Source organism: Gavialis gangeticus, unplaced genomic scaffold (assembly GCF_001723915.1).
Source record: "Gavialis gangeticus isolate Ggan-Ray unplaced genomic scaffold, GavGan_comp1, whole genome shotgun sequence".
Classification (NCBI taxonomy): Eukaryota; Metazoa; Chordata; order Crocodylia; family Gavialidae; genus Gavialis; species Gavialis gangeticus.
In genome coordinates, this window is record NW_017729032.1 from 85,908,561 (window position 1) to 85,936,521 (window position 27,961).

Genomic DNA, 27,961 nt, shown 5'->3' on the forward strand with positions numbered 1-27,961 from the left:
CAGGTATCTGGGCTCATGATAATATAGTCCTCCCCTGCTATTCCCATGATTCCCAGTACCTCTTTGTTTTGCCCCTTTGTTTCTGCTTGCTTCTCTCTTGACTTTTTTGTACCTGAAATTCTGTCTTAATGTATATACATACTTGGCATTTAGCCATTCCTTTCATAACTATGGACCTACTCAACTCATAATTTTGCAGAAATCAAGAAATTGGGTTTTTTCCACAAAATCTGTGGAGGAAAAAATCCTTACTAAAAATAAAATACTGGCTCTGCAGTGGAAGCCAGTGGTCCTCATGGCCACTGTTGCCTGACTGTGCATCCTACTGTGGGTGACAAGGCTGATGGCATGAAGGGGACCAGCCAAGATATCTGCTGCTCCCACCCCTCACCACTGATTGCCTGAGAGGGCTGCCTATCACATGGTTCTGCTTATCTCCACCGATCAGCGGTGATGGGCAGGGCTGTATGACAGACAGCCCTCTCAGCCAATCAGCGGAAAAGGGCAGACGCCACTGAGGCCCCTTGGACAATCAGAGGCATGGGGTCAGGGGCTGCAATAAGCCCATGAACATGGTAACTGGCCCTGTTATCTACCCACACAATTGGCTGCCTGTCTCCTTGATATGGGTAGGTCTCTATTCATGAGGCCTACTCCAGGTTCTTCATAGGTTAGCTCATCTTTGTTCAGTAGAAAGGTATCTACCACCCAGCATGATCGTAGCTGGTCAAAGGACCATACCAAAGTTCTGGTTAACCTGTAGTGCAAGAATAGGATAGGTCATGATTTTGAAAGAAACTCCCCAAATACTCAATTTTCTCAGAGACTCCAAGAAACAAGGCTGATCTTTAGATCAGAGGAATGGAGATAAGGACCCCCCAGTGAAAGTACCAAGGGAGACCATGGTAAAGTAATGAGTAGGGTCCCAGGAACAACCTGTGGAGATGGAGCAGTTTGCACACTTGGACTCATATTGCTCTAGGTAAATTTTTAAATGACCAAGTCAGGGATAACCCACAGGGAAACCGATACACAGCTATCTCCTAGAAAAGACTTTATCATAACAGAAAAGGGATCTGGGGATTATGACTGGTAAAGATATTGTTCTCAAAGATATTGTGTGGATTGGGTTGAGTTCATATTTGCCTGGGGGTAAAAGTCACAATGTCCACATTTCTCTGGTAACCTGTTCCATTCACTCTTCCCCACTACTGCAAGTGACTGAAAATGTATTTCAATATAAGGAAATAAGTTAGACACAACCTTGTCCCATATGTAAGAAACCAATTCCCAGAGATGCTCTGGTATTAAGGAGCCTGGGATACAGCCACAGCACCAGACAAGTGTATCTGCAGTGTTAGTGTACACATGGTATCATAGAGTATGGCTTTATGTATGCACACATGTACGTGTATGTGTGTGCATGTGGCTTTGCAATGGAACCTATGGAGGCAAAAATGACTAACCAGTATCCATGTTCATGTAAGCTAGCAGTAGTATGCTGTAATGTTAACATACTGTTAGGTACTCAGATATATGCTTTATTATGAACGCTGAGAAAGCAGTGCAAGAATTAAGATACTTGGATAAGAAGTTATCTTTAAAAAACAATACATGTTTGTAGCTGAATCCAAAATGAGGGGCTTTTCCTCCTATGTGTAGTAGTAAAGAGCTAAACCACAGTAATAAAGTACTAATGCACAGTAAGCATTACACAGTAGGGTCATTGTGCTGGTGCACTAATGTGCAGTAACACCAGTTACTGCACAGTCATTTAGTATTTGTTTATGCAAGTACTAAATGACTGTGCACTAACAACTGCACAATGGGCATCTCATGTAGATGCACCCAGTAAAGTCTACTTTGGTCAGCTGGGTCTCTGTGTGATTTGTATATGACTGTGGTATTAATCCATTGTGATTATTATTATTAATGATTGTGTTATTATTGTGGTATTAATCCAAACTTCAGCAAGGCCTACAGATGCAACTAATCCATAGAATGAGAATAAGACTCTGTACTACAAAGCTTATACCATAGTTGAATGTATAAATCCTTATATACATAATAAACATTATTTTTAGGAGAAGTATCTGATGGACTGCTTGCACAGCTTGCCAATTTTATGAAAAAAATGTTCATTTTCTCTATACTATCACCTACAACTTAACAAATAATTTACTCATAGAATTTTACCTCCCCTCTGTCTGTAAATTGCGTGCAAAAATTGTGAACTTCTAAAATTCAGCTACTTACAAACTTTTGCAGGAAATAAATCTCAGTCTACAGATTGTTTACCACACAGAGTCTAACAACACTGATGAGTTACATTTATCACATGGTTTTCTTTTTTCTTCTGTGACTGGATAACTTATGGTGACCAAAAAGCAGCATCAATTTCAGATTGATTATAAAGGTACATCCACTTTTTGTGCTTCTTGTGCACCTAATTGAAGATGCTATATTACAGTATTTCCATTACAAACTTTATCAGCTAAAGAAAACGCTAATGCTTTTCTTAAAGTCAATGGAAGGAGTCTAACTGGTTTTAATTTATCTATGAAAACAGTGAACAAGGAAGGTATTGAAATTGAGAATAAAGAATAAAATAAACAATAAAGGGGGGGTTATAGACTGCTAATTAAAAAATGCTTCTTTAACTCAACTCTACATCCAACAGTGGATCTTGGGTTTTGAAAGCTGGGGGCGAGGGGGAGGGGGGAGTGCATCCCATCAGGATTGGGCTCTTGGCCTCCAGGGCCAGGACATGTCAGGTGCCATGAGTTTCCCACCTGGCTCTAAAGGGGGGAGGCAGTCCAGCTCTAGTAATTTTGGGCCTTATACATCTATGATTGGCAGGACTGGACAAGGCAATCAAAGGGAGTGTAACCATACCACCATGACCTCCTTCATGGATCTGCCCCTGTGTATATCCTTTAGCTACCCCACATTAGCAATAAAATATTTGAAAATTATCTTCAAGATTAGAAAATGTTTTGTATTTGTTGTGCCTCTGGAAAACACATGTAAACCCATGTAGAATTGAGCATCCAGTAATACAAAGACAGTGTAAATCTACCTTAACTAGAACCTTACATTTCTGGCTACCTTGTGTCCCTAGAGCAGCATAAAGCACAGGGAGTGGTTTACTGAATCTGGCCCATACATTCATTAGAGAGTAGGCTTTTTCTTTATACATTTTAGAATCATCCCAGAGAATTCTAAAACTGCAATTACTTTCCCTATTCTTTTATGCATGTCTTTGAAAATCGCATGCTGTTATTTCCTAATGTATTTTATAGGGCTGTTCCATTAAAGCATCTGCAATAGGTATGCAGTGCTGAATCCTATTTTAACTCCACATGCCTAAGTGGTACTTAACATAGCTCCATAACAATAATTTTTGGCACTTCTGCATAGTTTGGATTCCTCCAAGCTGTGCAGTTATAGTGCAGCCTACTGAAGATGGCTGCATGTGTGCTTGGGGGAAGAACTGTCTAGACATATCTGTAATACTTTGTAAATCCTAGAGCTTTAGTTACAGAAAAGTTTTGAGTAAAGGGTGTTTGTCACCGAAAGGAGGATGACCCTCCTAACTTTTGGCTTACATGCCAAGTTGTTAGAATACTTGGCCAGGAGGAACCCTAGGCTCTAGGCTCCCCTCACCCAAAAGGGGTTTAATCCTGAACCTCCTGCTTCCCAGAAATGTACTCTAGTCCAGCATTTCTCAACCTGTGGGTCATGACCCAAAAGTGGGTCGCAAGAACACAGTAAAGGGTTACAGGGAGGTCCCAGGGAATCGCACAGTTTTCCCATGCAGGCTGCAATGCTGACAGCCTGCATGGAGCTCACACATAGCTGGGGCTGTGGTGAGCATGCAGCATTTTGAAAGCAGCCCCAGGAGCCAGAGAGGGAGGGAGAGGGCTGGATGCAGCAGCCAGAGGATGGGAGAGAGGGGGAGAGAGAGAGGTTGTGTGGGTCAGGGCCAGGGGGTTGCGGGTTGCAGCAAGCTGATAATTATGCTAATGGATCCCAGTGTGAAAAAGGTTGAGAGCCATTGATCTAATCAATAGGTCATGGATTCAGCATTAACAGGTCTCCTCTCCAGATGTCCTCTTAAAGCTGGCTCATTGGCAGCCAGGAAAAGAACATGGGAGCAGGAAAAAGCAAGCATGACGAGGCAGTGTTACTCAGTGAGATGGATGCTAGTCCAGAATGGAGGGGCTCAAAGTTATGGAAATGAATAGGGCCCAGGCTAGTCCAGGACTGTTTATTTACTGAGTAATAAATGTTCACACCACTGACCAGCAGATAGTGCTTAGGAATTGTTAAAACACAATGAACCCTTAAATGGAACGTGAAATATGAACACAGACAACTCAAGTGTCCTAAAATCAGAGTCTAACTTTATTAGTACAACAAGTATTATCTTAGCAGTTTCTATATTCAGAGACAGAAAATCACTTAATACAATGATCTCACCCAATCCCAGATGTTACTTTGCTTCACAGAAAAGATGGCCGTTCAGTTCCTGAAGCAAAGGGTATGTTGTTGGCTGGGCTGATCCAGGCAGGTGTTGAAAGCTGGATTCATGATGAAAATCATGATGATGACGATGATTTTCTCACTCCCCCTTTTATGCTTTTCTTTAACTTGACTCCTTTGATGACTCCTTGCTTTCAGATTGGTCTCTCTGCAGTCAGGATATTGCCCATAATTTATCCTCTCAGAATATTCCTTTGTTCAACCAATCACAAGCACACCTCTTAATTTGACCTTTTTCCAGTGTCTTACTTTAAGCATTGTCCATTGGACTCCTTTATCACCTTTCATTAACATATCCAATCATTTCATCCCTCTGATTCAGCTGGTTAGTGCCAAGTTCAGTTAATTTGAACTAGTAATAAAACTATTACTATGTTGTGTTAGAAAAATTTCTCAGTGATAGAAAAGGGAAAGAAATATCATGCGAGCAAACTCAAGGCCGTAAGCTGCTTGCAAGAAACAAGGCCAGCTGGTATTGCAAACACCAGCAAAATGAAAAGTTCAGATAACAATGAGCCTATACAGAACATTAGACTGAATATAAAATAAAACTTTAAACAATACTATAATTCACCACTTTATAAACAGGTGCAACTTTAAAGCATATAATATGACAGACTACCCTAACAGTAAATATAAGGTGCAATGCCAGCTTCAAGAGCAGGGCTTGAAAGCACTTCGATCCTTGTCTTGCTCATGCTTTGGTAGTTAGAGAACTTTAATAAGATGTACAAGATGCAGGTTTAAACTTACTCTGGAGTCTTTTGCTCTCCGGGCAAGCTGCCTAAGCAACTGGGTAAAAGATGAGGGACCACCACCATTGTGCTTTCAGTAGGTGTAGAGATGGGGGTGATTCTATTCCACCATGGGTACAAATAATGGAATCTGGACAGTGCCAACTGTCATTCCACAAATACAAAAGTATCACCTATACATGGGAAGGTAAAATAAGATTTAATTTGTAATACAAATACTAACAAGAGAGAATTTGTTCAGCTCTTTTAACAGTGAAACAACCTGAAACCAACGGTGGCCATCCTAAAATCCAGGAGAGAGAATAGTAGAGGGGAAAAATGATGACACAAGAACAAATTACTAGAAACTGGCCATGAATAAATTTTTGCCTGGAAATTAGAATATTTCTAGCTACTGGACAATGAAGGTTGGAACAGCTTTCAGTTGGAATAGTGAGAGCAAGTAATATAACTAGTTTCAAGATGAAGGATGGTAAATTACTGAATGATCCAGTGGTCTGTCATAGCAAGGGACTAAACTCAGTCATCCACAGAGCCCCAGATCTGTTTTAAGACTTGGGGGTTTTTTTTAATTATGATTTTCATAGTTACATTTTCATTTTATTTCTGCACCACTTATCTTTACAGAGTTATAGTTCAAAATAGGATCTGATCAACACTACTGACATGATCAGTTTTGTAGAAGGCATTAAATATTTTAATATATTGTCAAAATGTCTTATGATACATTTTGACAAAAATGCAAAATACTAATCCAACGTGACCTTCCTTTTGACAGGCTTAAGAAATAATTGAAACCTGATTTGATGGAATACTTTGTGTCCACCTCTGATCAGTGCACAATTAAAGTGTCCCCCTGCTGCCTTTATTCAGGACTTATAAAAGCTCATTACACTCTACGTGTTTTCCATGTCAATCAACATTTTTCTGGAATTACTAAAAAACAGTCATCAATTTGCTCTGAGATTTCCAACTATTCAGAATGCATAAAGGAGTTGAAGCTCAAAGGCCACTGATGGACATTCATTTAATGGCACAATGGGATATGATCCCTGATCCCAACAATTGCTCCTCATGTCTTGCCAGACTCTCATGGAAGGAGTTGCAATTGTGGTATTGGGGATCAGATCCAAATTGCACCTTTAAGCAAATGTCTGTCAGGGGCTGGTGAGTTTCATGTCTTATTGCTGGATCCTGGGCTCCTCCTGCCCCAGAAAATATACCTATTACCAGGAGCACCAGTCAGCTGATCAGTGCTCCCAACCTTGGGAGCCCACTGGAATCTTGAAGGGCTCCACCTGTGCCCTTCAGGACTTCCTTCCAACTCTTGGAATGCACCAGATGCCTTCAAGGCTCCAGCATGCTCCAAGAACTGGGAGCATCAAGCAGCTGACTGGTGGTTCCAAAACTGGGAATTCATGGCAGCCCTTCAAGATGGAGATTGACAATCAGCAGACTGGCACTCTTGGTACTCCCAGCCCTGGGATTGCACTGGTCTGATGGTGTTACATAAATTGCCAACTGCTCAAATCATGAGCGAGACCTTATAAAGGGTGATAAGGCAAAATGCCATGTTTATTGATTGCATGAATTAGAGGTTTGGACATGACATTCATACAAACACACCCATATACAAAACAACCATTCCATTCATGCACATACATTAGATATAATTACCAGCAATAGTTGCTCAATATCAGCACGGGGTGGCCAACCCTGACTTATTAAGTAGATGATGATGTTAGAAGATAGCAGCTGGAGAAAGATCTTGGTGATAGCAGCTTGGAGCCAGCAGCTCGGAACGGTGTGAACAGACGCATCTGTGCTCCAACAAAACAGCAGTAGAGAGAGAGACTCACCCAACTTGGCATTTTCAAAGTCTTCTTTTATAGGGATTGGCATCCTTTGTTTCAGTGCTTTGGGGTTTTTCCATACCCAGCTTCTGTTGTTGCAGTCATTTCTCATTCATCCTCTTCTTATCTCAGCCCTGGAGTGTCCTTGCTGCCCATCTGGCAGGATGTGTGCCTCTCTCCTCCTTGTTATCTCCTGTTCTGTCTTGGCCTCAAAGGGATTCTTCAGCCGTCCTTAAATTAGTTTACTGACTGGTAACTTACATTTGGCATCCTGTTGCTTACATAAACAGTTAAATCTTCTTCTCCCGTCTCTATGCCTTTCTCTCACCATTCACCTTTTACACACATTCGTACATAAAGGCTATGCAGGGTTCATTCACTTATGCCAAGCAGAAGGATACAAAACAGAGTTTTCAAGTTGCTTACAGGACAAGACTAACACGGTTACATTTCACAATTATTACACTCTGTGTTAACATCAGCTACATTAGTTCAGTTTCTGCTACAATGGGAATTAGCTGCAAAACTATTGCACAAAATGTGTGCAATAAATTTGTGGCTTATTCCTTCTTTTATTGCACCATTAATTGCATTAACATGTGGTTGGGTTCCACTTAAGACATGAGTAACTGGTTAATTATGTGTTAACAGTAACATCTGCCAGGGACCACAAAATACTTGCTACTGCTTAGTTTGGAACTCCAGTAAAGACATCAGAGTCACAAAGAATATTGTTACTCTCTATGGCAGACAAGCTTCTTTGGGTAAATCTGGTATCTTTTATTAAACCAACTCAAATAGTTGGAAAATTTTTCTTAGCAAGCTTTCAGGTTTAAATACCCTTTGTCAGGCTAAGGAAGTGTCTTCATTTATTCTCTGTGGTTTTTGACCATCTCTAGTTTCAAACTGAGAATATTCTGTATAAAGTTTTATTATTTATCATTTGCCTATTTAATGTCACCCAGGCAATATTATTGATACCCACCTGCTTTCTATTTTCTGTCTTTTTCCTTTATTGCTACCACTGTCCTATACAAGTAAAGCTGCTGTGTTTGCCAGAGAGGACTGAAATCTTCATTATAATACTTCGGCTTTACTGCAGCTGCTCTGCAAAGATAAATCTGCTTTAGTGGTACATTTCTGCATGCTTGATTTTGTGTTTGCACTTATATCCTCTTGACCTCCTGTGTAGCTGCTATTCTAGTTAATGTTTGTTCCTTTTCTTATACATATATATTGTTTCCATTTCCACTCATTTTTTATGATCTTCAGTCCCTCTCCCCTGTATTCTGTGAGCTTTTTTCCCCAATATGTTCTCTAATTTCCCTTCCCTTCAGCTAAACTATTTTATATTTCTTCAAGCCCAGAATTCTCCTACACCAAGATGTCATCTCTAATTGCAGTTTGTATTTTCAACATACACTTACAAACATAACATTTTTTTATTATTTTACAGACATGCTGACACAGCGTCAGGTTTGTTCCTCCTCCTAATGTTAGACTATTGATTTTACTTATTTGCTGTAAGATTTGTTGTTAGTGTTAGAAAAAAAAGTGTACAGCAGAGGACTACAACTCAGTATTAATCTTTGGCAACATGGTATAAGTCAGCTTCAGCTCCCTTTCCCTTTTTTCAGGGTAACATACAGAGGCAATAAAAGCTTGGTCTAAAACTATGTTCATAAACTTATTAAATATCTCATAAGAATAAAAGTAATACATTCACTGGGGGCCTTTTTCCAGTAATTCCAGTGCCTACAGTTAAGCACTCACATGCAAAAGGCCTGATTTCAAAATTCCTGAGCTGGCATACCACTCATTCATGAACTACTAATAGATACATTTCAAACAAGGCTGTGTGATAATACCATGACATTAAGATCTTTCAGGGACTATTTGCTCTGAATCTATTATTTTCATTGTAGTTTTTAGATAAGAGTCCCAGAAGGATCACTTGCTCTTCATGAACTCATGAGGCAACTCAGTTGGCTGTGATTATCAGGATTTGAATATAGTATGCTGTTGTGTATTAAAGGGGTGTCATCCCCCCCCTTGTGGGCCAGATTTTGATAAGGCAGCAGTGGTAGTATAGATAGGATATATATGTATATATCTTGGTGTAGGAGACTTCTGAGCTTGTAGAAATATAAAATAGTTTAGCTAAAAGGAAAATAAATTAGAGAACAAGTACTGGTGAAAGAAGTGGCACAGAATACAGGGAAGACCTGTGCCTTTAAGAAGACTTAGAGCTCATCTATATGTATGTATTTTTTCCTCCACAACAATGTTCATCTTTCAATATATTAAAACATAGGGTTTTACAAGGTGCATAGTATTTACTATTTATGGAGAACACATTTAAAAAATGTGTAGTATTTTGAAAGTATAGTAATGTAGTGTTCTATGCTGGGTCTGGTATTCTTTAATATCTTCAGGAATTAATTAACTTATGGGACTGAATTCATGCTTAGCATATTTGCAACTAGCACCTAGTTAGGTGGAGTTCCAGATACTCTGAATAGTGGGGACAGGATTTATAATGACTGAGGTAACTTAGAGAAATAGTCTAAAATAAATCAAATTAAATTCAATAGCGATCAATACAGCATCCTACACTTGGGACATAATAACTTTATGCACAAATACAGGTAATGACTGGCTAGGCTGCAGTAGTTCCAAAAGTGACCTATAGTAGACCTGATGAATATGAGAGTGGTGAAAAAGGTGTTGTGTTGTATGTGATATTGCACCACACCATTTGCACCCACCTTTTCAAAATCCCTGATTCATCCTTGAGCTGCTATCTTAAGCACAGTTAAACAACACATAGGGAACAGTACAGTTTTATTAGGTAAGCCACAGAATTCAGTGGCATGAGGCAACTATCACAGAATGGTTTTGGTTGGGGACATAGTCACAGCAGAAACTTCTACAGTAATTCTGCAGGGCTTGGTTTTGGCTGCCTAAATTGTCTCAGAGACCATTTCACCATTTTCAGCCAAACAGAATTAAGAGAAAGCGTATGTGGTTCAAAAGATCTTTTTCCCCAGTGCAGCTCAAAGCCTCACCTACTATCACTCATTTATGCAAAGAATAAGTGTCTGTGTGCATTCATCTAGTTTAACAACTATTATTTGAGGGTATAGTTTGCACAGGTATTTTGGTAGAGGCTTCATTGTTAGGTATAAGAAGTATTTAGGCTATCAATACAATATTAGGGTACAGAAGTGAGAGGCCCTGAAGTCTGCACACTAAAGTGATTTGCATACATATGCACAGACGCACACACATGCACACGCACACAGACACGCACGCAGAGGTCAGACTGAAACCCTCTTGAAAGTCTGACCCTTTGTGAAGTGTTGTGTATTATGTTGCCTGCTAGTAACTAACTACTCTTAATTATGTTTTATGAGTAATAAAATTACAGCTTCTCATTATCTTGCCATGTGTCTCATGGTCAAAACTAGAAATGATTTTTGTATTTAGATTTCTTTAGGTTTCTTCTTTGTTTGAGAAGGGAAATCTGTGGGTTTCTGCTAGCACCTGGACCCCAAACCTGCATCCCAAGTGCAAAAGTAACATTGGCTCCTCAACAAACTAAACTTCATCATCTTGTACAGCTCACCATGCCTATAAAACTATTAATGCTGAAAATGAATTAACATAACTCGTTCCTTTCCAATCCTGGCCTGGCAAATATCAATTTCTAAGGCACTCTGAGCATTTTGTAGGTTGCCTTGAGTTAGTAACTCTTAGCAGATGATTTATGTGATTAATTTCACATATTTGCTACTTAGGAATTTTCTCCGGCCAGACATGATTTTACCTATTTTATTTGAAATTGTTCCCTGAAAATGTAGGTGAGGGGTTTTTGTTCACAAGAATCACAGCTGTTCATAAACAGATTCACTTTTTCAATATTTGAAATGTTAAAATCATGAGCTATTGCTAATTATATGAATGGACCAGATTAAATAGTCTCTGTTCCCCATTCAGGCAATCAAGTCTTAGAATTAGATTTCTAAGATGTGTGTTAGATGTTCACAAAGGCTTTGGAAATTCTTTATGTTTGCTTAAAACATGATTTTTTAAATTCTTTTTAGTAAACTTCTTAACTAGAATATTTAGGATAATAAAATAAAGGGAAGTGAATATGGACAATTTGAACTACTTCTAGTTTAAGAAAATATGCTCATAACTTTTGAGCTTTTCATCCTGATTTAATCTTAAGGCAATTTGCAACTCTTTCAGAGGGATTTTTAGGGAAGGGGAGTATTTCTGCATGATAGTCATCAAGATTTTGTGGAACCAATCCCTAGCTGGTGTAAATCAGTACATGTAGATTTACTTCAGTGGAATTACATTGGTTTACACCAGTTGAGCACTTGCCTTGGGTCTTAAATGGATGATTTGAAAACTTTGATCAAAATGGTTCATTTTATCTATATGTGGTTGAATCTCTACTATTTCTCCCATTCCCAAAAAGTAAAATCAATTTCATTACTCAGAGAAGGGATTACATTTGCTAGAGAAGAAAATAAAAGCATTTAACAGAGCGTATCAGTTACTTCAACTACCTAAAAGCAAAAAAATGGGAAACATTTACCAAAATCATAGAAATTTAAATAAACTACTAAACACACAAGATTGTGGGGTAAATCTCAGGCCCACCGAAGTGAGAGAGAGTTTAGCTGCTGATTTAAATGAGACAGGGTATTTCACCCTATTAAAAATATACTTTCAAGCCTGGATTTTCTTTTTCTGAGGGAATTTTTAATTTTGTTCTGTTTGCTCTGTGAAAATAATAACTGTTCATTATGATTCAAAATTATCAGTAGTCAGAGCATTATTGCAAGGTTTAAGTACCACTTAAATCCTTCTTAATTCCAATTCATCTCCTACCATAAATAGGGAGATAGGTTTATATGGTCTACTGCATCATTTTCATATATGATCCGTCAATACATTTTATAACAGGGGTATTAAACAGGATCTGTCCTGTGGAAACATATGATTCAGACCTGAGTCAATGGACCAACCCGATCACTGGCCCTAGCCCTATGTGCTGCATAGGCACCCAGCTGGCTTGGCCCTTTAAGCTAGATTTGGGGCCATGCTGGAGTCAGCTCACAGGACTGGTCCAGCAGAGCACTGTAGGCAGCATGTGATTCATGACCAGGGATCCTGGTTTTCTCTGATAAAAAAAATTATCCCAAATTTTTGGATTTAAAAAAATAACCCAAAATTCACATTTTCTTGTGATCAAAACCAGAACCAAAACCAGAAATCCCAAGGGTTCTGCAGCGGGTCACTGTGACCTGGCCACCGCAGCAGAGTCCTTTATTTCATGTTATGGAACAGTGTGGTATATCTTTAATTTCCCAGCCTGTGTATGCCCACTCCTCTGTTGGCCTCAGACATGGTGTCTGCTGGTTCCAGACACAGTAGGCCTTGAAGGAAACTTTGTCACAAACAGGTTTTTTGAAAACAGTTAACCCTTGTTGTTCCCCTGGACCACTGCTCTAATGCATATCTGAAAGCCAATTCCCAAAAGCAAACCTCTAAATACCATTTTCTAGCCATCACACGTGGCAAAATGGGCTGGTATGAGGCCCTATGCCATTCCCACACGCCCTGTGCACAGTGAGCCCTAGGGCTGGCACATGCTGCATGCTGTATGCAACAGGACAGCTGGACCCAGAGCCACAGGTGCTGCACAGGGGTAAATACTAGTCCGGCCCGCAGACTGGCCCAGCAATCCTCATCCAGTCCAAGGTGCCAGATGAGTTTGTCACCCCTGTTCTACACAGTTCTGCTTTTACCCCTTTGAAACTTACAGGAAATCTTTCTGTTGAGCATAGATGCACCAGACTCATTGAATAAAAAACCCCTACATAATATATAGACAAATTAGCATCATAATTTGAATGAAGAACCAGAATAGAATCTCTACCTCAGTGAGTCCTGTCACAGAGATGCTTGCAGAGGCTGAACACTATTTTCTCATTTAAACACAACATACCATAGAAACTAGAGGTTTTCTTGCAGGAAAAGCACATTGGCAAGGGTTACAGAGTCTAGCCAGAAATCTGACAGGAGCATTCATTGCTCAGCAGCTGCAAACTGAGAACTTCTTTTGGTTAACTACATTACACAGGATTCGACCTTGCCTAGGTAGCTAATTTTTTACATTTACATTTGCTACCCTCTCTGTTCTTAATGACCAATTTCAGTAGTGCTCATGGTCCCGTTTCTTCTTGTCTTGTTTATAGTTTGCTTTTTTGTATTTAAAAAAATGTGATCATATAGCAGTTCTTGGTGAATTAGTTGAAGAATTTTATTCAGAGATGGTTCTCTCTGACTGCCACCATTTACTGTCATCCTAAATATTTCAAATGTATTTTTTTTAGTTTTTGGATATCAAAGGGAAGGAATTTTTGAGAGGTTGTGAGTTTTATCTACAAATATTTTTAACAGGATACTAGGCATCCAGTATCTATTCACAGGGCAATATTGAAATTATGCTACTTTTTTCAGCTGTAACATAAATATTATAATTTATAACATAACAATATTTATTACAATTTACTAAAATAGCATGGCTATATAATAATATAATGTATTACATAGTTAGGGCCAAATTTTCAAAAAAGTTTAATAAGCTGTTTCTTTTCAGGTACCTAAATGACTGGATTTATAAGAGAATTCATTTCCTATCTGCATGCCCATATAGGAGCCCAAGTCTTGTAACATCTGACCCCACTGAATGCCTTTATGACTTTTGAAAGTGTAGCCCTTTGCTAGTTAAATAAAGAAATAAATTTCCTCTGAATATATTATTTCTGATTTTTTTTAGTACATAAGTTCTCTTTACCTATATTACAGTAAGTTTCAGATGAAGTCTGAGCATATTGATTGTTGTATGCTGGAAGCTGTAATGTGAAATGAGCAGGGAGTGTAATATTCTGAACCTCTCCTAGTCACTTTCTCCCTCAGCATCCTCTCTCTGCCACAGTATGAGGCAGGAAACTGGACTTGATGGACCTATATAGCCTGACCCATGAAAAGACAGTTGTTTTGTTCTTATTTTTGTTCTTATTCAGTTTGGGCAAGGGGCAGATTAGTAAAGGTATTCAGGCATCTAATTCCCACGTAATCAATAAGAATTGGATGTATTAAATCTGCTTCAAAATATAACATCCAGGAATTCTGAAAAAATAAACTGAAAAGATATGAAGGATTTTTATTGGAACATCTGTTGCATCTCAGGGGTATAATTGTGACACATGCCACATGTCACCTTCAGTGACAATGTCCCACTAGCACTGAAAATTAAGAGAACTGGAAGACAGCCATATGTCAGAGAAAAGAAAACAGACAGTCTTGAGGACTAGTGAACAAATGCTCTAATTTTATCTAGTTTATAGGACAGTTTGTGCACAGTTTGTACAGGTTGTTAAGCAATCTGTGTATTAGCTTTTGTTCTTCAAATATGGCAGCATGAGCTATTGGGGTGGGTAGGTGGGTGGCACTGCCAATCTTGTTGTAGGAATTATTGTAAATGGGGAAAAAATAATAAGAACTATTCTTTAAATTAAATTTAAGGAGGGGTACATTTTTTATAATTTTAAACAGCATAAAGGAATATTTTATATTATTTTATATTCCAGCTCCTTTGTTGTAGCTCACTCCTTCTCAGGGTCTGCCTATCTCTTCTGGCACACCCACCCACAAATAGGGTTTCCCTCTGTAGATATCTGACTTTGTTGGTTCGAGCCTTCCCAGGTCTTGTGCTGATCACGATTTCAATATGCCAATAAGAAGCATGCATCATGCACTGCATGCATACCATCCTGTCTGGTAGGGCTTATGCACCCTCTGCAAAGTTTTGCTGCCCCCCCCCCTTTTTTTTTTGCAGAGCTCTTAAGCACAGAGCACCCACTCAGCTTGCAGCCAGGTAAGTTTTGCAGCTGTTACATATCTAATGGTATAGATTATGTATATAATGACATAGGATGTGACATAAATCCAATTATGTCAATGGGCAAACTAGGCTTTATTTTGTAGGAGATAAGAAAGCTTTAAAATCTAACTAAATGAAAAGGTCCCTGCTAATCTGACTTGAGGAAAACACCTTCCCAACCCCAAATCAGATGTAAATCTGGCAATTGGTGTAACTATAAGCATGCAAGCAAGATGCAACAGCTGATTAACAGAGAAAATTGTACATAGTGCATTTACCTCTCCCTTCTAGTGTTCTTCTTTTAATTGTGGCAATCTTTGAGGCTTCAGAGAAAAATGGAGAAAATTCAGAAATCAAATTATGTATGTATTAAGGGAAAAATCCCTTCTTGACAAAAACAGGTGATCAGATCAAGCCTTTAAGTATGAGCTTTTATCATAATTATTATAATAATAGCTGAAGTTCTGAATTAAGATAATGTTGAAGACAATTCAAGTAACTCTTTCTCAGGACCCATGAAGATCATGGATAAATTCAGGAATTCAATCTACAGTTCCCAGACTAAAAAATACCCTCACAAGCTTCCCTAACAACAATTTCTCCTAAATGCTGGATCGAAGTATATATCTAGAAAGATATTCAGTCTCACTTTAAAAACCCCAAGGAAGACCAAATCCAACACTTACATAGGTACATCATTCCAGTGCTTAATCAGATTTACTTCTAGGGAATTGTGAGTTAATTTGCCTAATATCAATTACAAGCCTCTTGATTTTGTTATGCTCTTGTCAGAAAGCTTAAAAATCCTTGCATTATGAAACTTTTTCACTATATATAAGTACTTATGGAAAGTAATAAAATCACCTTTCAGCTGTCTCTCTGACAAGCACAATAAGTTTAGTTCCATTAGCCTCACATTTATGTTTTCTAACTTCTGGATTATTTTCATGGATTTTCCTTGAACTTCAATATTTTCTTTTTGAACCATAAGTACTTGTGTTAGATATACCTTTTTACAAAATGTTGAGTGTTCAGCCTTAATGAAATCCTTTGAAAAATATGTATTTGTATGTGACATAATGCAGTTTTGTGCAGAGCACTGAAATTCAGGATAATATGTAATATTCTTCTGTAAAACATTCAGGAGGAGACGGGGTAGTTTTCTATTATGGGTGCTTATATGTAAGTACCTTAAAGCCCATCTATTAAACAAATCTAACCCAAGGCCCATTTAAGTCAATAAAAAATATTCCTCAGCTTCAGGAGACTTCTAAACAAGCTGTAAGCAGTTGTTTAGTTTGTTTTCTTTAAGAAGAAACCTAGAAGGGTTTCTTGATGCATTCATCTCTTGGCATCCTGTAAGATGCATATTTATTATTAAGCAAGCTGTTGAATCAACCTGGGCCATCCACATGGTTAATGATAAGCTTGTGCATGAATATTTGCAGGACCAAGATGTGAATGGATATTTCACAGATTACCTGACTTCAAGGCTACCAGGGACTGTTCTGATAACCTGGTCTGACCTCCTGCATAACTCAGCGCATAGAGTTTCACCTATGTTCTGGTTCAGCTAAGCTAAGGCATATTTTTTTCTGGAACATTAAGGTATCTGTTTCTTTTTAAGTTTGAAATCCAGGTTCCCTTATGATAGAAAAACAAAATGTACCTTTTGGGAAATATATTTTGATTGCAGTAACATTGTGCCATCATGGTATGATACTTACAAAAAAAATCTCAATTTTTATGTTTAGAAAATAGACATTTTGTAACTGGGGAATATTTTTTTTAATACAATGCAAAACAAATAGTAAAAAAAAAAGTATTACTTTACCTGAAGTATATTTTCTGGTATTAAACATAAATGTACTTGATTATTTTTTTCTTTTAACAATACCATTTTATGCAACATTTGCTGAAAAGTTGTTGTTTAAATATTGTTAGAGTACAGTTTTTAGAAAGAAATGCTTCCAGAACATTTCACTATAAAGAAGCTTGCTCAAAATCTTAAAAGGTACCCACTAGCTATCTTTTTACAGGTGAATGGTCCACTATGGTTACTTCCATTTGTACAGTCAAATTGTGTCCAGAACTTCAAGCATTCATTTATTCATCTCCCTCCTGGACACAAGTCTTGCTTATTTTGATGCAACTAATAAGAAATGATTTGACATGACCATAGTTTATTGTGTTACAAGTGAAACTAAGTCATTAGTTAGACAGTTTGTGATGTGTAAAAATAACACCTCGGCAATACCATCTGGATCCTCTTAATTAAATATAACCTTCATCTAACTTGGTTTCTTTTCCACAGTCAATAGTCCTGCAGTTCTGAGCAGGTAACTTTCAATTCTTCATATATTAAGTTTTATCTTTCCTACTTTGTAGAAATATTTATAATATTAAAGTTCTCTATTATTTTCCCTCGTTTCATTATTTATTTTTAACTATGTCTGACACTTCAAGTCAAACTTTGCAAAATTTAAAGAGCAACTAATCCAAAACATTTTTGAGTGGAGGGTGTATGTGATAAATAGCTCTGGCACAAATGCACTATATGGAGGGAAATCCGAAAGTGTAGGAAAGGCCAAGAAAATAATGATGATGATAATCACAGGTGAAATTCCCTCATCTGTATTTTCTTACAAAGCTCAAATAAATAACCTCTTTACATGGAACTATACAAACAAATGGGAGGATGGAAGCCACTAGCCACAGCCCATGGGGGAATTTTTGCTTGGCTCTCTGTAGTTCCTTCTTCAGTTAATAGGGTACAAAATAAACTGCTGCATACAACCATGCCAGACAGAATACACTTTAGGTCATCTGATCACTAAGGTGAGGTATTTCCAAGCCTACCTAATGCTTAGATTGGAGATTATGTAAGAGTCTTGGTACGATAGGCAAAAGCCAGAGAGGTGTGGTCTAAAGCTATATGACTATGAGACCAAAAAACCCAAATGAATGAAATGGCATCATTTATCCCTATTAATCAACTACTGAGATGATGGATGGAAATCAAAACAAAATGAAGCAGCAGCTACTGCTTCTCCATTCTTCTACCTAGCAAATTGTGCTATATAAATGTAGATTACCTTAGGATCTGGTACAATTCTACGACCATTTCTCTTTCAGTGTCAAACCTTCATGTTTAAATTTCTCAGTTAATATAAATAAGCATTTTTAATTGTATTGATGACATTTCAGTGGAAAAACTTTAGTGTTTGTGTGTGAGAGAGAGCATCAACCAAGTCAGCAAAGCCAAACCAGTTCAAATCCACCCCACAGTGAGGGAGGGAGCAGGGCAAGAGTAGGGACTGGGGCTGGGGGTGTTGTCCAGACAGGGCAGTGAATGGCAGCAGGCCAGAGTGCCCCAAGCCCACAGAGGGAAGCCCACATCCACCCTAATCCCACTCAACTCTGCTTTAGTTAAACGCATCCCCATGTTCTAAATTGATTATGGTGGCACCTGAACTAAAGTTAATTTGACAAGCTTTAGTTCAAGCACCCCTGCCACCATTTTTAAGCACCCTAGGACACTGATTCCCTGGATGAGCTGCCTGCAGCTCTGTCCTGCTCCCCACCCCAGCCCAGCCCCAGGTCCCATTCATTGCCCTGGTTGGGCAGCATTCCCAGCCCCTGTACCTGCCCCACTCCCTTTTGCACCATGGGGGCCTCGATCTGCACATCTATGCTCCTCTACCCGCCTGTAAGGAGCTACTCTCTGCACTGCCTGGCTGCATTCCTGTAAAGCAGTTATCAGATTGGTATCAGCATATATGGCTGTTTAATAATTGACTATTGGTATAGGCCAAGAAAATCTTTATTGGTGCACCCCTAGAACAAATTGCTTTGAGATTCCTGAACATACATTTGAGTTCTGAGCCCTTGGAGAGCAGACATCTTGCAGTGCTGATTCTGTACAGCCATGGGGACCCTGTGCATATATCTTGGTATGCTCTTCAGGTTCCCTCAGTCTGCCTGCTGACAGATGGCAGCAGTGTACAGGGCATTCCCGATTGGCTGACCTACATTGCTCAGAGTCAGGTTGTGTCTCCCTGAAGCATAGGGTGGAACAGTGAAATGAGCATATTTTGCTCCCTGTTCAGCTGAGAGTCCAGCCTGAGCAACACACTTATCTCTGAGTGGGGCTGGGGTGAGGAACAAAGCATCCTGCAATGCTGAAGGACTGTGCTGTGGCTTCTTTAAGAAGGGTAAGATGGACAGATATTTGCTTTTCTAGGGAAAACTCTCCTGGTAGTGATTTAACTGTGATTGCACTCAGGTTATTTTCCTCCTGGAGCAGCCATTTCTGCTCTGGGAGATAAATCCTGATAATCTATATTCACGTGGTTTGTCCTGGGAAAAGCAGTGACGCTCGCAGGAAAAAAAAATGTATGTGGCCACAATTCTCAGCATTGTTGTTTATGTAAGTCAGAATGATCTTGTCTTTTACAGAATCCTTGTTTCCTTTTTCCACGCTAAAACTTAGCCTAATACACATAATACATTATAGAAAAAGGAGCTTTTGACAGAAGTAGTCTATTAATATTTTTCTGTATCATCTCATACTGTTTATAGACCATGCTATGGTGAAATTCTGAGCTACACTATGAAAGAGAGATATTAAAACCAAGAATAAAAAGTATTTTCTGTTTCAATTTTAGTATTATTAGGAAATATGGGATTGGTACCAACCAATCCAAAAGAATTGACATTTACATTACTGCCTTTAAAAATCTGTCATTCAGGAAAATGTATCACATTTTAAGAATGTTGCATTGAAACAATAGGTTCTGCTATTAAAACGAGGCATCCCATGGTTTTGCAATATGGATATCCAGATAGCTCCATTAAAACTAGAACTACCTTGTCAATGTTGAGATGGGTTAGAAAACCTAAGCCTTTTCTACATTTTTACCCCAGGTATTTTCTGACCAAGTTATAGTTTACTGTGATATTCTGTGAAACCCTATTTGAATAAAGTAGTGAAACATGTTGACATTGTACCTGGTGCGCAGTAAAGTGTATTGAATAAAATATGACCTTTGAGTACCAAATGAGTTCATCTGTGCAGTCTGCAGGTGTACAGCATGATTTGAAGAGTCCCAAATGTGACATACATTTATTTATTTACTTAAAATGTTTTCCAGTGAGATTAATATATTCAAACCTTATACATTTTCCAGAAACTATACTGTGTGAGCATCTACAGCTACCTACAAATACAATCCTTTGCAGTGTGAAAGGACTTAAGAGTAAATGAAAATATGATTGCACCAATAGGAAAAAAATCTATAGGTAATTTTGGCAGATTAAAACAATCTTAATATAAAGGAGGCCTGTAAATTTTAGTAATTAAGAACTAGGATACAAAATGCGCAACACCACCAAACTTGCTTCTTCTGCCCTAGAATTTTTATAGGTAATGCAATTAAAGAAAACTTCTGCAAATAAAGAAAACATACTGGAATGGTTAGGGACAGGACACTTAAAAATATTTTGTTAGAGAGAATATGAACTTTGTCTAAATATCTCTCCTACCAAATGTCACCCTCAATCAACTCCTCTATGAGTGGGTCTAGTCAGATTGAAAAATATGTTGCAGACATATTAGCCATATAATATTTGCCAGTTGCTACAGGTGTTAGTATGATTTAGCTAAGTTCCCTTAATGATGCATTAGACATAGATTTTTTTCTCGAGAAATACTCTAAGAATTCAAAATGTTTGATTTATCCTATTACATATCCTTAGCTTCCATAAAGCAGAATGAAAAACCTCCATCATCATCTCTCTTTGTGGGTCACTGTCACAGGGCACTAAGATGTGCCTGCTCCTTTAGGGGCAAAAGCAGCCTAGCCAGGGGTTTTGTAGGGCAGGCAGTACACCACAGCTGTGGGTTGACTGGGGAACAGGCTATTTAAGTAATTAGCTGGCACTTACATATGGTCAGCTGACCCAGAGGATGCAGAGTCCTGGCATATATAAGCCCAAGGCTGGGCCTGGCAGGGGTTAGTTCTTTGGCAACTGCCAGGGGAAGGAGCTCTTCCACAGGAAAGTTACCCAGGGATGTTTGGTGGCCCATCCTTTTGCCTGCAAAACTAGTAAGGTTCCCAGAGCTCATAAGCAGGGATACTTGGACTTATCTTGCCCAACTCTATCATAACTCTATTGAAGAGTTGGACAAGTGGGAGATGCAACTCCATTGCCTGTGTGTATATATGTGTATGTATGTGCATATATTTATGAAATACATTTATTTTATTCCTAATCATTATTCAAGCACAATAGAAGTAAACTGCTCAATTTAGCTGATAAACAGTTATGTTCAGATAAGATAAAAATCAGTAACTATAAAACTGGCTTCTTTCTAGACCCCCTAATCTCCCATTATCACTTTCCTGCAAATGGTTGTTTTAATGGGTATTTCCTATTTCCATATTAATATGACATCCTAAGCATAATCTATAAGTATCATTGCCCCAACATGTATATTTTATCACTAGCTACTTAAAAATCCTTAGACATTAGCTATTATATTAGGTAATTGTTTCTTGTTGACTAGGACTGTAGATTTATTGCCCCCAGATGTTAAAGCTATTGCCTGGATTTTGTGCCACTCTAATCTCTAAAGGCCTGATTCTACAAAATATTTAAGGATATGTTTATGTCTAACAGATTCAGAGAGGTTTCTATACCTGGAGGATTTATTTAAACCATCACCTAACTGCAGCAGTCATTCCAGGCAATGCACAGAGTTACTCTATTGTGGCTGTCAATAAGCACCAAAATATTCAGTGGAAAATAATACTCTGGGTTTGTACATTGTATGCTTTCTAGCCTACCAAAGAACTCTGACAGACTCTATACTTCAAATCTGTTCCTTTCCTCCATGCTAAAGAAAGGAGAGGTAAGATTAGAACAGCTACAGGTTGCGCAAAACTAGAAACAACCCACTACTTCACAGTGATTAGATCAAAGTAGAGCTGTATGGAGCTTTGGTAGCCAATTCAATTTGGCGGAGATTCGGCCCGATTGAGGGACTGAATTTCCGAATCTGAATTGAATCAGGAGACCAATTAAAAGCTTTGAATCAATTTGAAGCATCTGAATTGATGCATGAAAGATTCAGCGATTTGGTCAAAGACTAAACAGGCAGCTGACACAGCTGCCTCCAGCTGGTAAGTCTGTTGGGGTTAGGGGAGGGGAGGGGATGGAAGGGGTGTGGGGGAGGGAAGGATTGGAGCTGGGGCTGGGACAAGCTGCCCAGCCATTGCAGGGGGGGGCAGGTTACTTGGAGAGGGGGCATCAGTGCTGCAAGTGGGATCTCTGCCTGCTGCTGCTTCCCCAGCTGGCACAGGGGGGTGTGGTACACAAGCATGTCAGCACTGGAAGCAGGAGCTGTGTCCTGCTCATGCTTGCCCCCTTCCGCCCGGAGCAAATTGTGCTTGCATCCCATCCCTCCTCCCCCCACCCTGACTAGGCAAGTGGCAGCAGGGAAGAGCCCCCACTCTGAACACTGCTGCACCTGCATCCCACACCCCCTCCCCCACTCCCCAAGTAACATGCCCCCCTGCACCTGCTGGGAAGTGGTGCCAAATCTTTTAGACCTGATTCAGCTGAATTAAATTGGGACCATGATTTGAATCTCTGAATTGAATCACTGTCCTATGAATTGGCCGAATCCGAATCCAAAGCAAATACTTGCCGCTTCTCACAGATCTAGATCAAAGTCCAGACAACCCACTGGGTTGAAGTGACCTCAGTCAGACACTTCCCTCCCCTGCAGCAGCAGCCCTCATGACTGAAACTGTAAATTTCTAGATGCTTGTGATGCATTAATCCACTGGCAGTTTGTTGATTTTGTTATGAAGGAAAACACATTATTTCCAGACACTGAAATTGTGATCAGCTTTACTCTGGGATCTCAAGAGATCAAGCAAGGTTGGTAGGATTGAAAATGGGAGATCAGCCCATACAATGAACTGTATAATTGAAACATAAAAAAGTATATCAGTCCTCTCTCCTCTCCTCATGTACCACATGCACCACCAGGAATCAATCACCAGACCAAACATGAAGAACTGCAATAGATGCAGGCAGGGCTAACCAAAGAGTCATGGCTACAAATATGGTGTGCTATGAGCACAAAGGACATTTATAGATGTGTTCCAGGAAGTGGGGGGGTGCCTTAATTAGTGAGCCACACTAATTAGAAGTGCCCAAGCGTCCTACGTATCAGCATCCCCACAGTGAAAAAATGGGGGTGGGATGCTTTGAACTAAAGCTTGTTTGATGAGTTTTAGTTCAAATTGCCCCACTGCCATTTTTCAGTGCAGTGACGCTGATACACATGACACTGGAGGCTTCTGGAGTCTGTTAATTTCCATGTCCAGCAGACTCAATTAAATGAGTCTGCTCCTACATGCTGGATTGACAGCATGTTGGAGCAGCCTCCCTGCATGTGTACAAGAGCCCAAAGAAAAACGTGGAAGAAAAGGGGAAGAACAGTAAGTGGAGAAGAAAGACAAATTTCCCAATTATGATCTTGCCTGTCACTGACAGTTCCAAAGACACTTTGATAATTCTGGGCCTCATCAAAGGGTACCCCATATAGTGAAGCCAGAATTTAAGAAAGCAATATGTATCCCTTATACAACAATATATGTACCCGTTAGATAGATAGATAGATAGATAGGTGTGTGTGTGTGTGTGTGTGTGCGTGCGCACGCACGTGTGTTAAAAATATCTTTACCTAAGAGAGCTGCATATGAACATGCCTTATCCTGACATATTCAACTTCGGACTTTGGGTTAAAAAATGTCACATGTATGTTTCGTGCCAAAAAATAAAATGTATTTTGCCATACAAAGGAAATTTACTACAACAATCTGTATATTGGTGGATATGAAATATATTTTTAATTTAATTCAAATTTCAACCAAAAATATGGAGAGAGACAAATGTAATGTTTTATTAGACTTCAGTTTCTTCAGCATCAACTGCAAGTTTGGCTGATCCTACAAAATGGCATACTACCAGGTTTTCATTTTTATTAAAAAGAAAACTAATCCATTTTATAAATATTAATAAGAGTTATATACTATAAGGAGCTAAAAATAATACTAGGGTATATTTTATTGATATTCTGCAGAGCCGATAGGAGAAATATCAAAATCAGATACTTGAGTTCTTTTGAAGTTTAGGGGTGCCTATACACATGCTCTGACACGTTCTAATAGAATGCTTTAGCATTGATGTAGCACCATGTGTATAAGCCCCTGCAGGTTTAAAAATGGCCACTGGGTGCCTTCACTAAAGCTTATTAAATTGGTGGCTTAATATATGTGATGCTGAGGCATTTTAATTGGACCTGTTTTCTAAGAACCAGTCTAATTAAAACAGCCCTTCCCATTCTCCCCTCTCCCCCCGCCCAAGCATGTGTATAGGCCCCTTTGGGGTTTTGTTTGGTTGTGGATTTTGCGCACAAGTTTATTTTTTATGTTCTTTACCATTTCTTAAGATGAAAATTTCAACACTTTCCTAGAAATGAACTATTGAAAAATGTGTATAACATTCAGTAAACAGCATAGCATTGCTGATCCTGTGAAAAAAGCAATAAATAGTTTTAATTTTCAGTACATTTAAAAACTATGCATGAAACTACATTGCTACAGAATTATTCACAGGTGACAGTTTTCCAAATGTGTAACTGATATACTGAAGTCATGACACTGGCAAGATTTTGAGTGGGTGGGGGAGTGGTTGGTGCCTATTTAGATAAATCAGCAACGCACCAATACTGAGAAGAAAAAGCTAAAATTTATTTTACATTTTATAACAATATGAAACTAAAGCCCACTCTTGGAACCTGGTGTAAGTAGTTTGGGGTGAGGCAAGGGGCTTGTGGGGTCAGGCTAATGGGAGGAGATTGGCAGGTCCAGGGAGAGGTTCAGTTAGCAGGACCAGGGGTTGCTGGTGAGTCTTCAGGGGGTAATGAGTAGCTCTGTCCATTAAGAGTTAAAGGGTTTAAAGGACTAAAAACAGGAATTTAATCCAGGTTTCCCATATCTGAGGTGAGTGCTTTATCCATGGAACTGCATTATGCATAGCCAGATCTACTGGGTATGATCTGGGAACACATAACAGAGTGCGCCCTGCAGGTGACACAGGCAGAGAGAGCTTAGGATCATACTACTCAGAGATGCTTCTGGGCATGAATCCAGGGTCAATCTTTAAGCATCTACATTCAGATCCAAACAGAGATTTACGTAAATATGTTGCTTTGTAGTCAGAATTTATGTGCCTTTCTTGAGTTTTGCCATTTAGCATAACTCTTCTGAAATGTGTAGGTACAAGTAAAATCCGAAGTATTCCAGAATTTAAGTGAGAACTGAGTTAAGTTTAATCATAGCTTCTATGTTAGCTTAGCACCTCTGCAATTGCAAATGAGATGTGGTCTTAGCATCTGACTTCCATTTAAAATGATTTGGAAGTCACAAATTAGACTTGTATGTAAGTTCCCGATCAACTCTTCAGTTAGTCATAGACTTCCTAACAACACAGGTATAGGAACGCACCTTACCTAATAGCCTAGTGGTTAAATCACTGCTCTTGGAAGTGGGAAAACTGGGAACAAATGTAATTTCACTTTATGTACCTAAATGGCAGGTTTTAAGCCATATAAATGAACATTTTGGCAATTAGAATAGAAAAATGTTCTTACTGCCCATACAGGGCAGCTGTATACCTCCCTGTTCAGTGTGAGGTATACTTCGTGTACTCAGTAGCCATGTGGATCCTTATGCAAACTGTGTATAAATGTGAAAAATGTCACTTACATGTCTAGAAAAATGCCTTCTAGGCAGATAAAATTAAACAGTATTCTGCCCTGAATTGTAGGCCTTTCTTAGTCTGAAGGTTCAAATTAACATTTTCCACTTCCCAGAAAAGTGCCTTAACCACTAAGCTATGGGCTAAGTTAAGCGAAGTGTACCCTTGTGTGATAGCTACTTTGTACATGTAGCTGGTCCCCGGGTAATTGTGCGATTAACCCGTTTATTGCACAATACCTGAAAGGTGAAGAGGGGGTCTCAGTGTACATATTTGTCTAAGTATAGTAAAGCCTGCATCACTTAGAAGTTTCCAGGAGCCTATTCAGGGTAAGTTGAGTTCTTTTGCTTTTGTTGAAGGACTTGATCTTCTCTCCCAATGAACCTCATTAAGTATTTATCAAATATTACACATGCTCACCTCTGAGTATGATGGATGATGATATGGTCCCTTTCTCTTTCTTCTTCCATATCCACATTACATTTTCCTTTAAATCATTCCCAGATCATCACAGCATAAGTCATCATTTAAATATTCACAGATAGAAGCTTAAAACTACTGAAAAAAAATCATACCTTAAAGTCTTAATTCATGTTCTCCTTCAACCTTTTCAGTACTACCTTTGAGAAGTATTCCTTTTGTTTCATATACCATCACCTTTATATATCCTTTTGTATATCTCAACAATACACACCATTCCTGTGCATGAAAGAGCTGGGATGAATAGAAATATCTTTGTTCTGCTGTGGTTTAAACATTTTAGAAGCAGCCTATTCCAAATTATTTCCCCTTGTATCCATGTAGATGATTATTCTAGATGAAATGAATAAAAACCTAATTTAGAAATGTATAGTTATGTACTAGAGAAAAAAAATGCCTTTCTTCTCCTGTTTTCAGTCTGTAACCCAAACACACACACTTATGTGTATATTGTGTACAACAATTATGGCTAGAAAGATCTGCATACACAAGAAAGAAGCTTTTCATATTCATTTTTGACTATATATGTAAATGGATAGATATGACAAATATCTGTAAGTAAGAGACCACAAATCAATATGCAATTCATTCACTTGAATAAAACTTCAGAGGTTTACACCAATTTGCATGTTGTCAGCTACATTCCCATTATACACTGAGCACTTGGGAATATTTAGTATATTTAGTAATAGGAATGGGAGTCAAAATCAGACATAAAATCTTAGAAACCTTATCATATAACTGGCTTCCTTGGTGCATGGGGAGCCTCCACACCTGGGAGTTCCTCAACTGAGGGGCCCTAATAGTAGCCTTGAAATTTACTGGACCTCATCAGCTTCATAATAGCACAATAGCGACAGTGGTTGGTATGAATGATTAGCCAACAAGTGTACATGGCAGGCCATTTTCTGATTGCCAAATGAGCATACTCTGTAGCTTTGACTGCGCTGTACTAGCAAAGCAGTCCTAACATGGACACAGTTGTATCAACATAGTTTCATTTTGTACTGATATGGGGAAGCCACAAGCATAAGCAGAATTAGCTCTAATAGTAAAACATTTGCCTTAGCAGCTTCTGATGTCTTTGACTAACATCAATATACCAGCAGAGTTTTACTGTGTAGACATAGTGTTATACTAGTACACTTATTCCTGGTCCTGTAGAGGAACAGCTATATTTCACTGATACAGATGCATCCAGGAGTTCGCAGTTACTATACTGGAATGCATAAAACCGTATGACTTCTAGTGTGCATAAGGCTTCAGGCTTGATGTGTCATTAAAGGGTGCAAAATTAAATTCCCTTTTTAAAAGGATATCTATCTTCTGAAATGTATCTCCTGGAGCATCATCCACTACCCTGAGAGTAAAAATCTATCAAATTTAAAAGATGCTAGATAGAGTATTATTCTTTCCCCCCATATGGACAGTTACAGGAGAGTATTAAAGTTAAAGAAGTTAAAGGAATCCAAAAAAAAAAAAAAAAAAGGAAACCAAAAAAAAAAGGGAAAAAAAAAAGGGGGAAG

General features: G+C 38.8%; 1 long non-coding RNA gene across 1 annotated transcript; it reads left to right on the forward strand.

The window, feature by feature from the left end:
* The first annotated feature begins 4,890 nt into the window (after window positions 1-4,890).
* LOC109303453 lies at window positions 4,891-20,320 on the forward strand. Its single transcript, XR_002099123.1, has 3 exons — window positions 4,891-5,044; window positions 11,047-11,048; window positions 20,309-20,320. It is a non-coding gene; the product is annotated as an uncharacterized LOC109303453 (long non-coding RNA).
* Window positions 20,321-27,961: the final 7,641 nt, after the last annotated feature.